The 18,606-nt window shown below is 43.9% G+C and overlaps 1 protein-coding gene across 1 annotated transcript in view; it reads right to left on the bottom strand.

The window, feature by feature from the left end:
- Positions 1–6,975: 6,975 nt before the first annotated feature.
- aopep (aminopeptidase O (putative)) overlaps positions 6,976–18,606 on the bottom strand; it is a gene marked incomplete at its 5' end in the record, with an annotated part of 103,559 nt that continues 91,928 nt past the window's right edge. The window contains one exon of the mRNA XM_083783336.1: positions 6,976–7,957. The remainder of the gene's footprint in view (positions 7,958–18,606) is intronic.

Raw genomic sequence — 18,606 nt, 5'->3', positions numbered from 1 at the left:
ACATACTATAGCACGCCGTTTTTCATCATTTTTGAGGATTTGAAAAAAAAGAAGAAAAAAAAAGAACATGGGTTATAGCCCATCGTTTTTTGAATTTTTGAAAAAAAAATTAACCTCTTTTTTCATCATTTTTGAACATGGGCTATAGACCATACCGTACGACATACTATAGCACGCCGTTTTTCATAATTTTTGAGGATTAAAAAAAAAAAAAACATGGGTTATAGCCCATCGTTTTTTGAATTTTTTATAAAAAAAGTTTAACCTCGTTTTTCATCATTTTTGACCATGGGCTATAGCCCATACCATACGGCATACTATAGCACGCCGTTTTTCATAATTTTTGAGGATTTGAAAAAAATGGAAAAATGGATTTTTCATGGGTTATAGCCCATCGTTTTTTGAATTTTTGAATTTTTGTTTTATCCTCGTTTTTCATAATTTTGTTATGTAGGACTAGTAGCGTGCCAAAGTTTGTGCTATTGCCATAGAGAATGCATTGGGCGTTTAAGTTAAATAACTCAGAAACTATAAAACATTTCAATTCCAGTTCCAGCATGTGTCTCCACAGTAAGCTGAATAATAAAAAGTGTGAATGGAGTTTCTAGGTGAAAGTGATTTTTGACGTGCCACTGTCTGCCATTGAGCCCCATTGTAAATTTAAAAGCACTATATTTCTAAAACCATGAAACATTTCAAATATTCCTTTTCAGGCAAACATGTCCACCGTAAAATGAACCTAAGTAGGCTAGAATGGGGTTGCTAGGTGTAAGAATGTAGGCTTCTATGTTGTTAGCAAAACATCATCATGGGTGTTGCGATTCCTCTCATCCTCCGCAACACCCATTCTCATACACCGCTATACACCGCGAGGATATGGGCTATAGCCCATATCGTACGGCATACTATAGCACGCCGTTTTTCATCATTTTTGAGGATTTGAAAAAAAAACAAAAAAAACATGGGTTATAGCCCATCGTTTTTTGAATTAAAAAAAAATCCTCGTTTTTCATAATTTTTGACCATACCGTACGGCATACTATATAGCACGCCGTTTTTCATCATTTTTGAGGATTTGAAAAAAATAAAAAAAACGATGGGTTATAGCCTATCGTTTTTTGAATTTGAATTTTTCTTTTTATCCTCGTTTTTCATCATTTTGTATGTAGGACTAGTAGCATGCCAAAGTTTGTGCTATTGCCACAGACTAGAATGCATTGGGCGTTTAAGTTAAATAACTCAGAAACTATAAAACATTTCAAAGTAAAAAGTTCCAGCATGTGTCTCCACAGTAAGCTGAATAATAAAAAGTGTGAATGGAGTTTCTAGGTGAAAGTGATTTTTGACGTGCCAATGTCTGCCATTGAGCCCCATTGTGAATTTGAAAGCACTATATTTCTAAAACTATGAAACATTTCAAAGATTCCTTTTCAGGCAAACATGTCCACCGTAAGATGAACCTAAGTAGGCTAGAATGGGGTTGCTAGGTGTAAGTATGTAGGACTAGTATCATGCCAAAGTTTGTGCTATTGCCATAGAGAATGCATTGGGCGTTTAAGTTAAATAACTCAGAAACTACAAAACATTTCAAAGTAAAACGTTCCAGCATGTGTCTCCACAGTAAGCTGAATAATAAAAAGTGTGAATGGAGTTTCTAGGTGAAAGTGATTTTTTAACGTGCCAAAATCTGCCATTGAGCGCCCCATGTTAAAAGTCTCAAATTTGAAAGCACTATATTTCTAAAACTATGACACCTTTCAAAGAATCCTTTTCAGGCAAACATGTCCACTGTAAGATGAACCTAAGTAGGCTAGAATGGGGTTGGTAGGTTTAAGTATGTAGGACTAGTAGCATGCCAAAGTTTGTGCTATTGCCATAGAGAACCATGTAAATACAACACATTGAGCAGGGCACTGCAGGGAGTTGAACCCTGTTCCGGTAAACCAGAAGTTTGACACCAGTGCCTTAGTTTTTGTGTTGTCATTTACAGGTCCTTTCGTTGAAATGTAAATTTTACATTTCAACAGTAAAGTAATATATAAAGAAGAGAAACACAAAAGCACAAAAATAACATTTTCGAATTACCGGTATTTGCTTTGATTTTTTTTAACTTTCTCTTGCCGACCTCCCACATTTCATTTGATGATTAACAAAAAACAGTGTTGGATCTGTAAGGATCCATTTGGTTACACGTGCATTATTGCATACGTGTGTTTGTGCACGCTTCGATAACCAGTGTTGGACCTGTAAGGGTCCATTTGGTTACATGTGTTACACTCTCAGACTTACAGACATGGACCAAATGGTCCATTTGGTACACTAGACCTGTACGTGCCCGACCTGTAAGGGTCCATAGGGTTACATGTGTGTTACACTATCAGAGTTACAGACATGTAAGGGATGGTCCATTTGGTTACATGTGTTAAGGCTCATACATAGTCTGGATTTACTGTGGTTAGTTGACCACCGAACTACAACATGACGTCACGAGTCGCGGTGAAGAGCCTGTGCGTGTGTAGGTGCATGTGTGCGTGCGTGTGTGTGTGCACGCTTCAATGACCACTGTTGGACCCCATGGGGATCAGAGACCTCAGGGAGCCACCCATAATCAAAACGGTCACAGCAAACTCTGTTGCATCACAACTGGTGGCCAACAGTCGTAACCAAAACGGCCGCCGCCGACCCACAGAATAATACCATCGCACAGTGGTATCAGACCAACCACAATAAGCCAGCCCTCAAACCAAACCCTTCAACCTAGAAGTGTTATGGTCTGGCTCCCTGCCTGTCCATCTTTCCACTTTGGCCACTCCCCCCTCCCTTTGCTTCTACACACACCTGTCTCCAACTGCCTCATCAGCCCAATTGTTCTCTTCTCACTACTCACCTGTGCCAACTTCCTGCCTGCCTGCTTCACTTTATGTAAGCCTTCCCCTTAAGTTTTGTCTTCATTAAACTCTTGCAAAGTACTCTGCCTGTGTTGCCTGCATTTGGGTTCTACTTTGACACGCACCATAACAAGAAGAACTCGAAACTGCAAAAACTGGAAAATTGAAACCCGGAAAAGCAGCAGGGATTGATGACATACTGGCAGAAATTATACAGCACCTGGGACCTAACGCAAATACCTGGCTTGTGGGGGTGCTGAACACATGCATGGCACAGAAAACCATCCCTTCTGTCTGGAAAAGGCCAAAGTGGTTGCAATCCCCAAACCTGGCAAAGACCCATCATCCCCAAAGAGCTACCGACCCATTTCCCTCCTCTGCATCACCTGCAAGCTCTATGAGAGGCTGCTACTCCAACGCCTCGTTGCCACTCATATACCAAGCTGACTAAAGACCATGGTTTCCGTCCCGGCCGCTCCTGTGCTGGACAGAGCTCAACCTCACCCACACATTGAGGATGGGTTTGAGGGAAAACAAATAAGTGGAGCAGCGTTCAGAGATCTCTCTGCAGCCTACAACACTGTCCAACACCGCACAATGGTCAGGAAAAGCCTCCTCAACAACAGGCGCTTCTATGTCCAGTTAAATGACCAGAGGAGTAAATGGAAAGCCCAAAAGAACGGCCTCCCACAAGGTAGCGTGCTCGCCCCCCTCCTTTTCAAAATCTACACAAACGACCAGCCAGGCAGCCACTACCCACAGAATGCCAGTGTTTCATCTACACCGACGACCTCTGCATTACCACCCAACAAGCAGACTTCCAGAAGATTGAGTCTATCCTTGAAAGTGCCCTCCAAGAAATGTTAAGCTACTACAATACAACCACCTGAAACCCAACCCATCAAAAACCCAACTATGCAGCTTCCACCTGAGGAACTGAGACGCGAAAAAAGAACTGAGCGTCACATTTCCATTAAGAATGCATTGGGCGTTTAAGTTAAATAACTCAGAAACTACAAAACATTTCAAAGTAAAAAGTTCCAGCATGTGTCTCCACAGTAAGCTGAATAATAAAAAGTGTGAATGGAGTTTCTAGGTGAAAGTGACTTTTTGACGTGCCATAGAGCTGCCATTGTTAGGTATTTTTCTTTTGTAGATCTGTGATTTTGGTGGATGACGGTTCTCATGTGAACTATGACCCGGTGTCCCCTATGGTCCTGCAGAATCATGAATTATGAATTTCCCTGTGACTGACATTTGATGTCAGGCTGTCCCACTGACTTTAAAATAGTATGGTTCTGAGTTTCGATAGTAAAACTTCTCCCCTAGCCAGCGTTGTTAGATAAGAATTGTTTTGTTTCCGTTGGCCATAACACCCAGCCTCTGTGTTTTTGCCCTTGAAAGTTTGTATTCGCTCTAACAGACTGGTAAACTGCACTCAATGACGTTCTGCCCTGTCACCCGGTTCCACTAACTGATATTCATATCAGGACTATCTCTGCCCCGTGAGATATTTTCTGTATGCAATATTCAGTGACGTTGCATTATCTGTCCATTTGTAAAAAAATATGTTTTTTGACCTTGTTGTTCAACACATTTTCCGGTGTATTGATTACGGTATGCTATATCAACCATGTTCAATTGAACATGGTCAGAGATCGTTGTGAAACGCTGTCCGGATGGCATGTCTTCTTCTCTCCCAAAACAATGGTGAATATATCTGATTGAACCTCCCTCTAAGTTCTGCTTGTCTAAGTTCTCTTCTTGTGTCCGTCAATTCATTCTAAGGTATTTTGCATCCTAAAAGATTTTTACATCCATTTCTGTAAAGTTACAAGCCCTCTGCTTCTATTCTGGTAAAGAGTATTTATGGTACTTAGATTACTTTCTAAAGTATTTATTCAGTTCCGGAGCTCTCTCTAGCTCTAGCTCTCAAGCTATCGATCCTATTATATAGTTATTCATTTATACAGTCCTTAGTCTTATCCAGTAAATGGTGGAAAAATACCCATCAGCCATTGAACCCCATTTAAAATTTCTCAAATTTGAAAGCACTATATTTCTAAAACTATGAAACATTTCAAAGATTCCTTTTCAGGCAAACATGTCCACCATAAGATGAATCTAATAGGTCTGAATGGGGTTTCTATGTGTAAGTATGTAGGACTAGTAGCATGCCAAATTTTGCGATATTGCCATAGAGAATGCATTGGGCGTTTAAGTTAAATAACTCAGAAACTACAAAACATTTAAAAGTAAAAGGTTCCAGCATGTGTCTCCTCAGTAAGCTGAATTATAAAACGTCTGAATGGTGCTTCTAGGTGAAAGTGATTTTTTGACGTGCCATAACCTGCCATTGAGCCCCATTATAAATTTGAAAGCACTATATTTCTAAAACTATGAAACATTTCAAAGATTCCTTTTCAGGCAAACATGTCCACCGTAAGCTGAACCTAAATAGGCTTGAATGGGGTTTCTACGTGTAAGTATGTAGGACTAGTAGTAGTAGCATTTCCACGATAAAAAAAAGAAAATCATGAGAAATGACATATTATAGTATTTTTCTGAAAAACTTATCACATTTTAAAAATAAATTAATACTGTACAGTGTACATAGTGTACAGTTCCCGCCCAGAATGGGTTAAGTGTTATAAGTGTCCTGTGTTATTTTCCCCACACCCTGGCTTTATTGTTTAGAGTATGTTTTAGAGAATGATTTGTTGATGATATTCATCATTTCCTTTTATCGTCAAAAACCATGAAAAATTCCTGCCTAATGCATTGTCAATAGCATTATCACAAACTTTGGCACGCTACTAGTCCTACATTCTTACACTTTAAACCCCATTCAAACTTTAAAATGTTCATCTTATGGTGGACATGTTTGAAATGTGACATAGTTTTAGAAACTATGACACACTTTCAAATTTGAGAAAATTATAATAGGGTTCAATGGCAGATTTTGGCACATCAAAAGATCACGTTCACCTAGAAACTCCATTCACTTTTTATACTTCAGCTTACTGTGGACACACATGGTGAAACTTACTGATTACGAAGAGCACCACAGACAGGTCATCTGGTTTATCTGTTGTCTTCGGTGAATGATTCATAGTCACAGGTAAAACCTGGAAGAATGTCCGTCCCGGTACTGAAACAACAATCTTTGCAAGGCCTGTATTTTAACCATTGTTAAAACCACCGTTGTTTATTCTAAAACTTTTCCCTTGTACACTCTTCAGTGACAGATTAGATGTACAAGCACCAGGTAACAATTGGAAAGATTGTCCTTATTGGGTTTTAACCAAGAACCTACTTCTTAAAGATGGAGTGCCGTGATTTTTGTGCTTTTTCTGTTTTGTATGACCCCCAAGTGTGGTTAGAATATTGAAATATGTCTTCACTGTGTATTTTTGGTTTCTTCCTGAAAGCTGAAAGCCTTTGACATCACAATATCACCCCCACCCGGCCACCCCTAACCCCTCCCCCATTATCATTGAACAAAATGTCCTTATCGGATTTTTTAGCCCTCTATCTTTAGCACTGCACGACCATGGTTCATGCTAATGCTGCTATATTGTGTGCTCTTCAGTGCGATGTCCTTGAGGAGTTTGAACCAAAGCCTGTATCTTAATCACTGCACCATGTTTAATATGATAGAAGATGATATATTATAGATACTAGCCCTTACCCGTTGTGAGATATTTGCCCCCCCCCCTTGTGGCCGTGGGGTGTACTACGCCCGTTGCGTTTTTAATTCACTAATAAATTCATTATTAATCATTAATGTGTCAAATCGAAAAAAGGGCTTCGTTAAGACCTCCATATTCATATGGTCAATGCCTGTGTGAAAAGTGATTGGTGCAGGCAATGAGGAGATACGGCTGTGTTTCTGACAGACAGACATTGTTAGAATTATAGTATGATATATTACAATATAGATGATCACCTAATATTATTGTAGAAAATAAAATAATCTGAGCGTCCAGTTACGGGATTTGTGGTGTACACCACATTAACTCTAAGGTTTCTACTGAGATTCCCTATGATGCACTGCTATGACAAAAATAGACCAAGACAATAACAATTAACCATTTTTATTTCGTAATACATGTTACATTGTCTACAGTAACCCATTAAGTTTTCTGAAAATCCCATGTTGCTATATCAGTGGTGATCAAAGCCGCCGACCCCCCCATCTCAAAATGATTTGTTCCAGGGACCCCCCAGAAGCAAAGATCTGAGTTAAAAATGTTCGCTTTAAAAATATGCCTTCAAAGATTTTCACAAATGTTCACGATTATTTAAAAAATAGATCTACAAAGAGCGTTTTTAGATTCTGTTTTTAGAATCTAAAATGATACGATCTAAAATTAAACATACAAAGGCTACAGCCAGAAGAAGCCTGATGCTCACAGCCCAGCATCTCTATCCACACTTTTCCTGGGCTGTGTGTGCTCCAGTTCCTGTTGATTTCATTGGATATCATTGGTCATCTGACCAGTTTCATTGGCTTTCATTGGATCAAATCGACAGGAACTGGAGCACACACAGCCCAGGAAAAGTGTGGATAGCAAAGTGAGTGAGTGAGTGAGTGAGAGAGAGAGAGAGAGAGAGAATCTGTCTCCTCTCTTCACTCAGCCAGTCATAACAACATTACAAGAATTAGGGGTGCATCGATTTTAATTTCAACAATCTGTCAAAAAAGTATGTCAACTAGTACCAACAAGGTCAATTAGTGGATTTACTAGTAGACTAGTTGAATAGTCGACTAGTTGCTTAATGCTCTACTGTTTAAGTATATTTTACACTTTTATTTCTTCCACCACTGAAAGCAAGAAACAAATTGCCCCTAGTGGGATTGTATAAAGTTGTTTGATGTTGAAACACAGCAGAGGTACGTGCCCTCAAAGTACTTTCCAGCTCAGATGATTGACACAAGCTTACAGCATTATATCCTCAGGGAAAGTTGACATTGAAACATGCATTGGATAACCAATGGGTTCTTCCAAGTGGAGGTAATGGCTGGTGTTCCTCCACATATTACTGTTGCCCTCTTCAACGGCAGCCTGTGAAAACAAGTCAGAGTCTTCATTTAATTCTCAGCATACAGAACAGGACAAAGAAAATGAAATCTTCACTCCCATCACTTGCTTACGCTTTGTTTTGTTGTTTCTTTCTTTGTGAACAATTACTTATAGATTTTAATATTAATAAGTAAGAAAAACATAATACATAAAGGTGTACAGCAGTAAACAATCCCTGCCCTGTTTGAATGGCTTGTTAGCACAGAGAAGTTAAGTTAAAAATGCGCAATCTGCAAGATCTCAACACAGCCCATCACAATGCATTGTAAGGTTGTAGATCTGCTCGTTTTCAACATAAAAAAACAAATGAATGGCCAAAATAGGGACACCAGGTTAACATGTTTCTTGGTGACCGTGCTGCTGGCGTGGTGGTCATCCCAGGCTGCAATGCCAGCAGGGTTAGAATCCCGATCCCGATGACCTTAGCTGTGTGTCACTCCCATCTCTCTCCATTTCCTGTCAGTCTACTGTCCTGCTATCAATAAAGGCATAAAAGCCCAAAAGTAAATCTTTTGCTAACATCACAAACTTTCCAACTTCACTGATTGAATCAAATGGTGACAATTATTATGTTGCCCGGGTACAACAGTTCTCAAGCCTTAATGGCATAGTAGTGAAAGTGTAATACTATTAAAGACAAAATCTCACTCTAGTGCTCATGTAGCTCATCGGTATTTGTCGTTGGAAAGGTTGACACAAATACACAAGTTAAATTACAGGGTCTGATGGTTTTCTCAGTATACAAGGTTACATGTCAGTGCATTAAACACACCATCCCCTGTCAGTGGCAAAGTGAATGCATGAAAGAGAATAGTGTACTGTACTTCTGCCTCACATGTACTGTAAGTGGTTGTGGGTTAAAAACAGAGTCCTTTTCAAATGAGTAAGAATAGGTATACTTGAGCTTGATAGTGATTGTGAAGAACTGGTGTACTGTGGGCACAACAGCTGAGAAGAAAAATGTTTCTTGGGGAAAAAAAGTAAGAATCCTGGGCAACAAAGAAAGCATGAAAGACAATAATAGTAGAGTGAATGAAGAATTAATTAACACATTCTCTTCAAACAAAAGGAACATTTTTTTAGATGCAGTGTGTTCATTACTCTGTGAGTTTGGCGTAGACACTGTACATGATTATACAGTGTACTCTGATATACTGTACTGTCAAATCATCAACATCAAATTGTGTATTTACTGTATGAAAGGAGGACCAGGTTTTTATTATATTGCACAGCTGTTCCAAAGCCAGGGGTGGGGAAATGGATATGCAGTTTAGTAGTAAAACTGTACTTGACTAATGCTAAGTTGACTAATAATCACAGGAGTAAGCGCTTATCTAGCAGTGCACTGAATCTTCATATTCCTGCAAAGGAATTTAATCACGTAAATTGGCCACTTGAGATCTAGTACCCATTAAAGGCCAATTTGCACTTGCGAAAACTGGGATATACCATGGATTAAAAAAAAGATGACTTGACTAATGTCCAGATTAAGAGCAGCTTGTGTAATACATGACACACATTGTGGATGTCTTGTACTAGCCCACTGTGTGTCTGTGTGTCTGTGTGTGTGTGTGTGCGTGTGCGTGTGCATGTGTGCGTGCGTGTGTGTGTGTGTGTGTGTGTGTGCATGCGCATGCCCGTGCGTGGTTCCGCTGGTGAGTAGACTGAACTCCTGTTCCTGCTGAACTGAGCCAGTGGTTTGTAGGACTGTTTATCAGCTCAGTAGGCACAGGAGGCCGAGCCCAAGTCTTCTCTCTGTCTCTGAATACCTCTTCGCCATGATCGCCAAGTTATCGGACAGGGTATTTACTATTTTGAAAATCTTTTTTTAATAGTTCAAATAGCCAATCTACAAGCACACAACCCGACGTAGTTCGGGTAGTTGAACATTGTTAAAATGTTTTTCAAAATAGTATAACAAAGTTTAGGGATAAGGGGTAAGGCACTGGCGAAAATAGGGTCCATGGTTCTGGATGGAACACACTGACCGTGTTCAGGGGTCATCACCATGCCTGCTTGTGGTGGATTATTTTTGTCAAAATAATCTTTTTGCAACGGACAGTATTGATTGGACAATAATATTGCAGAAATACATGAAGAGCTATAGCCATAAATTATCTTTACAGGTCTGTAACTGAGAATACACTCTCAGAGTTACAGTATGGGGTTCCATGAAAATAAAACATTTGACAACCACTGTCCTAGTGGACTACTCCCATAGGGCCATAGTAAGTCAAAAGCATACATATTTTGAGGAAACCCTGAAAACTGACACTGTAACTGTAATCGGGTCTTGTATAACAACATGAAAATAATGTACAATGTAAAAAACAAACAACAAAAACATCAGTCTGTGTACGGACACCTTGATAACGCCTAACCATGTTACACACGTATTTGCAGGAAATAGTCCGATGCAAGCTGCAACGCGCTCTGAGCTTGTAGTTCTGCTATCTACAGTATGCTGAATGTTCGCCTCTTATTATGACACAAAGAACAGGGACACTAGGGTAGTACAGTAGTTACTAGTTGGGTTGATGGGACCGCTGGGTAACTTTTTCAGCTGATGAACGGTGTGACTGACTGAGAGGAAGCCTCAGTGCCACAGGGGTGTGACAGCCAGACTGCTGCTGCTGGGTGGGCAGAGTGAAAGAATCTTGGTCTACTGTTAGGCTGACCTTATCCAATGTTGGTCCCATATAAGTAAGTCAAAGCCTAAAGGATAATTATAGCAACTGGTCACGCAATCAAAAATAGCTACAGTACAATATCTTCCAAATTAAACTGGACGATTACACTGGAAGAATGCATGAATATTACAACTCCTGGAATTCAAAAGCATTACCAGCAAATAATTTAATTCAAATCCCGGAACTGTTCCTCAAAATACACTTAACGTTATGGGCAGCGTGCGTGATGGGCTGAGTTTATTTTTGGTGTCTTTTATACAAAGTTGCTTTGTCCTTTGATGTGCTGGGCACATTTCCCTCCCATTAGAGTATAATAAATCACCTTTTCGATATGGGCTGTAATGGTAATTCCTCTCTATTACAGGCCTTTGATGGTCATTACTCTTTTAACAGTCCCTAAATATAGGCCCTCAAACTGGCAGGCTCCACATGGCCCTCATTTCTAATTCACACATCTGTCCTCGCTTAGTCGCCATTTTGTCGCCATGAATATAGAAGACCATAATACCTCCTCACTGCAAATGTTCAGATATGCCAAAAGTCTAAAATGACTGATTTTAAAACACAGCCTCAACCATCTGTCACTTTCGACCAGGGAGCTATTATTTCAGACCATCTGACTTTAACATTACAATTAAGCAGCTGTAAAAGCTGCGGAACTACACGCAGTATAATACAATGCCCTATAGTATAGTCCACTCAATGTCACTGCAGAGGTTACAGACAAGTCCTTTTTTTATGCTTCAGTACCACAGCCTTGTTAGTGTCAATCATCTGTTGTGCCTGATTGCGGAATCTGTCCGAGATGATGCAGTGTTGTGCAGTCTGTGGACAGCTTGGCTGGTGGCTGACAGGTGCGTTTGTCCATAATTGAGCGAGGGAAGGTATTTCTTTAATGGTGTTTCTTGTTTACCATTATCTATATGAAATAATGTAATCTAAGTTTAGCCACTTGCACCGTGGCGTCCCCATTCTGCAGTGTTGGAAATAGTACTCCACATTTTTGAGTATCAATACTGCAATGTAGAAATCCGGAATTCAAAATTGACTTGAGTAAAAGCACAAAAGTATTGGTATCATGTATGAAAATTCAAGTTTTCAACTGTCTAAAAATCATTTGAAAATAGCAGATCTACACTTTGGCTATAGCCAAAGTTTAAATGTATGTTTTTTTTAATAATAATCTAAATCTACAAAGCAACTAGTAACTCAAGTTTTAAAATAATTGTAGTGCCATTCTGGGTCAAATATTCTGTGAAAGTAGAAGATCTACATGCTCAATGTGTGTCGTGCTGCGACACATCGTGAGCTTGTAGATTTTTTGTTTTTGATTTGGCAAATATATTTGATATAAGCCCCCCTGTATTCTGCTTCTAGAGTTACAGACACATAAGGGTCCATTTGGTTCCAAACTATCATTTAGCTGGAACTCCCTCAAGGATCCCTAGGGGTCCCCGGACCCGACTTTGGGAACCACTGGTCTACACTGACAGTGTTTTGTCAAAGCAATCCCTGAGCCCCAATGTTGCACTGAGTTCTGTGATAGAGAGACTCTAGCAAGGGACTGATGGAGAGCTAGGTGGAGATAATGATAATGATGAAGATGATGATGGTGGTGACACTGTTGGCGTAGCTGTCAGCAGCGCCACAGCGCCCCCTGGATCTCCCAGGCCTCATTAGTATTGGAACTACGGTCAGAAACTCTCCGAGGCCCGGCCCAGCCCGGCCCTATTGATTAGCATATATTTTAGGCCCGGCCTGGTCCGAAAACGTTGGGTCGGGTTGGGCCTGGTCGGGTTCGGGCAGAATTTGAGAACTCTATTTTATACTACCACACCATGGGGCTGGGGCGATAGGACTTCTGATCAATATCACGATTATTTACAATGTTTTCCGCGATATTAATTATGAATTAATTATTTTTTAAATTGTGAAAATAGCCGGTATTGATCTACCTAACCACCGGTTGATAGATAGATATATAGAAAGTGTACGACCTGCATAAATCGTACTATGAAAACTATGTTAATTTCAACTGGTAATTTTTTTTTGACGCATTCGGCAAACCGTTACAAAACCAAGACGGTTTTCTCAACACAACTGCGGTGACGTGAAAGAGTGAAAGTATGCATCAGGCAGGCGAAGAAGCAGGGGAGCATATAGCAACAGACTCATTAGTAACATCGGCCAACATGTCAGACGTGCAACAGGGGGTCTCTGAGCGGGAGACTTCAGCGTGAGAGTCAGTGTGTGTGTCTTGTGGGGGGGGGGGTATGGTGGGGTGAAGGTAAGCAGGAGACAGACTGGAGGAGGGGAGAGAAAACAAAGGGGGATGCAAGAGAGAGAGATAGGGGAGAGAAGACAGAGGAAGTGGCGCGGACGGACGCACCGAGCCGAGGGTGGAGGAGAGGGAGACTGAGGGGGAAGGAGAGGAGAAGGGTGGAGGAGAGGGAGACTGAGGGGAAGGAGAGGAGAAGGGTGGAGATGAGGGGCAAATATGACTTGGGAAGAGAGAGAAAAATGGAGGACATTCTGCACATTTGTCGAGATAACAGGGCTGCGGAAAATAGGACTACAGTGTTCACATTTTCGCATGCACGCACGTGGATATGCACGCGCACACGCACACGCACGCACACACACACACACACACTCCCTCTACAGCAGGACAGAGCTAGCTGGAACCCAGAGTCTCCTCATCCATTCATGTGACTTCTTGGTTGTGTGGGTCATGCTCTCCTCAGGTGCAGAACTTAGCCACTGTGAACACAGAGGAGATCAATCACTGTTCACCAATCAGCTAAGCTCTGTACCTGCATGGAGAGAGTCTGGCTAGACGCACGCACACACCATGCACGCATTCTATCTCTCTCTCTCTCTCTCTCTCACACACACACGGCATGTGATTCATCATCCACATTCTGTTCAATATTTCCAAACCATCAACTTCACTCAAAGTGGGCCTCTCACACACACACACACACACACACACACACACACACACACACACACACACACACACACACACACACACACACACACACACACACACACACACACACACACACACACACACACACACACACACACACACACACACACACACACACACACACACACACACACACACACTCGCTTAGGTAATCATGTCTTCTTTAGTTTTCGTTTCTGGGGTGTATGTGTGCATGTGCGTGCGTGAGTGAATGTGAGGGCCCCTGGTTGCCATGGCAGCAGGCTGGGTCTGGGCTGTGTGGTAATCCCTGGCAATGTGATTTTATCATAAGTCACAAATCAGCACGCCAGGAACCCTCACAACCCCGACATGAAAGAACAAGATATCCTCGCTTGCCGTCTGCAAGTTGCACAGCCTCTCCCCCAGTCTGTCACTAAGCCACACGACCCACAAGACCAGGCCCAGAGGCAAGGACCCTGAACACATCTATGACGTCCTCACACCACACGTTGTTCACTGGCATTCTCCAGTCTTTGAGTTGAGATCTGAACGTTTCATCACTCCTTCTCTCTCATCCTCTCTCACCGTCTCATCGCCTCTCCTTCCTTCTTACTCGTCAGATCACTATCTTTATCTGTCTTTTTTATTCTGTTTCTCCATCTTTATCTGTCTCTCTGGCTTTTTCATTCTGTTTCTCCATCTTTATCTGTCTCTCTCTGTCTTTTTCATTCTGTCTCTCCATCTTTATCTGTCTCTCTGTCTTTTTCATTCTGTCTCTCCATCTTTATCTGTCTCTCTGTCTTTTTCATTCTCGTTCCCTCTCTGCCTCTCATTCCCTGTTCATCCTCTCGTCCAACTCCCTCTTTCCTTCCCTCCCCGCTATCTCAGTGGTTCTCAAACGTTTTTAATTTCAAGGACGCCCATAAATATGTGTACATGTTCCATGTGTATACTCTCAGAGTTACAGAGCTGTAAGGCTTGATTTGGAACGCCCCTTAAGGAGCCCTAAGGGTCCCAGGACCCCACTTTGAGAATCACTGCTCTATCTCTATCAACCTTTCCTTCTCTCCATCTCACACCCTCTCTCCTCCACTCCATCTACTCCCTCCTTCCCTCTCCTCCACTCCATCTACTCCCTCCTTCCCTCTCTCCTCCACTCCATCTACTCCCTCCTTCCCTCTCTCCTCTCCTCCACTCCATCTACTCCCTCCTTCCCTCTCTCCTCTCCTCCACTCCATCTACTCCCTCCTTCCCTCTCTCCTCCACTCCATCTACTCCCTCCTTCCCTCTCTCCTCTCCTCCACTCCATCTACTCCCTCCTTCCCTCTCTCCTCTCCTCCACTCCATCTACTCCCTCCTTCCCTCTCTCCTCCACTCCATCTACTCCCTCCTTCCCTCTCTCCTCTCCTCCACTCCATCTACTCCCTCCTTCCCTCTCTCCTCCACTCCATCTACTCCCTCCTTCCCTCTCTCCTCCACTCCATCTACTCCCTCCTTCCCTCTCTCCTCTCCTCCACTCCATCAACTCTCTCCTTCCCTCTCTCCTCCACTCCATCTACTCCCTCCTTCCCTCTCTCCTCTCCTCCACTCCATCTACTCCCTCCTTCCCTCTCTCCTCCACTCCATCTACTCCCTCCTTCCCTCTCTCCTCCACTCCATCTACTCCCTCCTTCCCTCTCTCCTCCACTCCATCTACTCCCTCCTTCCCTCTCTCCTCTCCTCCATCTACTCCCTCCTTCCCTCTCTCCTCCACTCCATCTACTCCCTCCTTCCCTCTCTCCTCCACTCCATCTAATCCCTCCTTCCCTCTCTCCTCTCCTCCACTCCATCAACTCTCTCCTTCCCTCTCTCCTCCACTCCATCTACTCCCTCCTTCCCTCTCTCCTCCACTCCATCTACTCCCTCCTTCCCTCTCTCCTCCACTCCATCTACTCCCTCCTTCCCTCTCTCCTCCACTCCATCTACTCCCTCCTTCCCTCTCTCCTCTCCATCTACTCCCTCCTTCCCTCTCTCCTCCACTCCATCTACTCCCTCCTTCCCTCTCTCCTCCACTCCATCTAATCCCTCCTTCCCTCTCTCCTCCACTCCATCTACTCCCTCCTTCCCTCTCTCCTCCACTCCATCTACTCCCTCCTTCCCTCTCTCCTCCACTCCATCTACTCCCTCCTTCCCTCTCTCCTCTCCTCCACTCCATCAACTCTCTCCTTCCCTCTCTCCTCTCCTCCACTCCATCTACTCCCTCCTTCCCTCTCTCCTCTCCTCCACTCCATCTACTCCCTCCTTCCCTCTCTCCTCCACTCCATCTACTCCCTCCTTCCCTCTCTCCTCTCCTCCACTCCATCTACTCCCTCCTTCCCTCTCTCCTCCACTCCATCAACTCTCTCCTTCCCTCTCTCCTCTCCTCTACTCCATCTACTCCCTCCTTCCCTCTCTCCTCCACTCCATCTACTCCCTCCTTCCCTCTCTCCTCCACTCCATCTACTCCCTCCTTCCCTCTCTCCTCTCCTCCACTCCATCTACTCCCTCCTTCCCTCTCTCCTCTCCTCCACTCCATCTACTCCCTCCTTCCCTCTCTCCTCCACTCCATCTACTCCCTCCTTCCCTCTCTCCTCTCCTCTACTCCATCTACTCCCTCCTTCCCTCTCTCCTCCACTCCATCTACTCCCTCCTTCCCTCTCTCCTCCACTCCATCTACTCCCTCCTTCCCTCTCTCCTCCACTCCCTCCTTCCCTCTCTCCTCCACTCCATCTACTCCCTCCTTCCCTCTCTCCTCTCCTCTACTCCATCTACTCCCTCCTTCCCTCTCTCCTCCACTCCATCTACTCCCTCCTTCCCTCTCTCCTCCACTCCATCTACTCCCTCCTTCCCTCTCTCCTCCACTCCCTCCTTCCCTCTCTCCTCCACTCCATCAACTCTCTCCTTCCCTCTCTCCTCTCCTCTACTCCATCTACTCCCTCCTTCCCTCTCTCCTCCACTCCATCTACTCCCTCCTTCCCTCTCTCCTCTCCTCCACTCCATCTACTCCCTCCTTCCCTCTCTCCATCTCGCGCCTTCTTTCCCTCTCCCGACCCTTCTTTCCTCCACTGCGTCTCACTCCATCTATACGGTTCAGTCCTCTCCTCTGCTATTCGCCACGCTCGGCTACACCGGCGATATGCCCCTCATTAAGCGGATCAAGAGGGATTCCAGAGGCATGTACCAGGGGGGAGGAAGAGAACGAGGGAGGGAGAGAGATGAGGAGAGACCACCCTTCTCCTTTGAAAAAAATAAAAAGAAAGAAAAAGCAGCAAGTGCACGAGCACGCCGCCTTTGCACACATGTTGTTCTCAGCTAAAACCCTATGACTAATCCTACTGTTCTGCACTGTGTGCCTGGATGCTGTGCGCGTGCGCGCGTGTGTGTGTGTGTGCGTGTGCATGTGTGTGTATGTGTGCAACTATGCACGTGCTCTGCTCGAAAGGGTACGATCAGCGGGAACACGGAGTGGGGGAGTGAAACACAGCGCAATGTGAAAAAGGCAGAGGGGTGAGGGTTCATCCATCATTTTAATTGGAGCCCTGATTTGGGCCCTGGGCCGAGCAGACCTGCGAGATGCATGGATGTTTACAGAGGCCCGCTCAGTTTGAGCCCACATGGAAGCAAAGGGCAGGAGATAGCAGACGGATCTCTAAATGGCTCTATTCCATTGTCCTCCGTGTCAGCTCTTCCCATTTTTATTTCCTCGCGAGTTGTAAAAACTCTGCAGGGCGGTGTGTAGCGGAGCAGTGAGTGATGGTGACACGAGATCCGTGGACACAGACTGCTGTGCGTGTAGAAGAGTGTGTTTGTGCATGTATAAGAGAGAAAGAGATTTATCAGGAAAGAGCCATAAACTGAGCGCTTGCTTAGAAAGCCTTTCACATTCTGTACCAATGCATAAAGCTGTCTCACCGTGTGCTCACGTTTATGTAGTATGTGAGTGCGTTTATGTGCGTGCGTGCCTGTGGATAAAGATAAATGCTCGAGCTCGGTCACAGTCCGATAAAATACTTAGGACTGTAAGTCACCCAGGTTGCTGCGGACAAGTATTTAGCATCGCCCACACAGTCGTCATCTCACAAGGTCACAGGCTTTGAGGAATACGGGGGCCATGGACCAACCACACACTGGCCGGGAGCACAGATGATGACAGCGATATATACAGTTTGTTTTCAAAGACGGGGTTGACTGGGCAAGGACCCACAGGTAAGGTCACATAGAATTACAGCGGCTCCCGTTCAGGCGATGCAAAGTAAGATAGAACAGGCAGTGGCGGAAGACGCAGCTGGCGTTTCAGCCGTCAACTGCCCCGCTGTCAGATCACATTAAATGTGATCTCACGGCGTGACAGTTGACACATTTTGTCTCGCAAAAAGAAAGAAGAAATGTTTCAAAAGGGAAAGAAGGAAGACATCGTGGAAGCCTGCCACTGCCATATAATTGTTTTACATTTCAATGAGGCTTATCGGTTCCGTGGAGAGAGATAGCACATTTCTTATGCTCATTTTCCGACAACTGGCATGCTAATACATCGCTTCAAGTTAATATCGGGGTAAATGCCAACATGTAGCGTAAATTGTCACAACTACATGGGTTTAACGGCCTGCGTTTGTTACACAGAGCTGAAGTCTTCCTGCAATGACGTGGCGCCAATACAAAGAACCGATCGATGCCAAACAGTGACCCGTTTTCCCTCCATTCCTCCCCTCCTCTCCATTCCTCCCCTCCCCTCCTCTCCATTCCTCCCCTCCCTTCCTCTCCATTCCTCCCTTCCTCTCCATTCCTCCCCTCCTCTCCCTTCCACTCCGTTCCTCCCTTTGCTTTCTTTCTCTCTTTCGCTCTGTCTGAACTATAAATCTTTCTCCTCCCTTCATTCGGGGGGGAAGTAACAAATAAACCCCTCACTGTTTTGAGAAGCCCAAAAGCCCTGTGGGTGACAGTGCGGTTACGCACATGCTTGTGTGCGAGCG

Source organism: Protomyctophum parallelum (assembly GCF_964188405.1).
Source record: "Protomyctophum parallelum genome assembly, chromosome: 15".
NCBI classification, from domain to species: Eukaryota; Metazoa; Chordata; class Actinopteri; order Myctophiformes; family Myctophidae; genus Protomyctophum; species Protomyctophum parallelum.
Note: the sequence above shows the minus strand (reverse complement) of the source record. Positions and strands in the feature narration are given on the sequence as shown.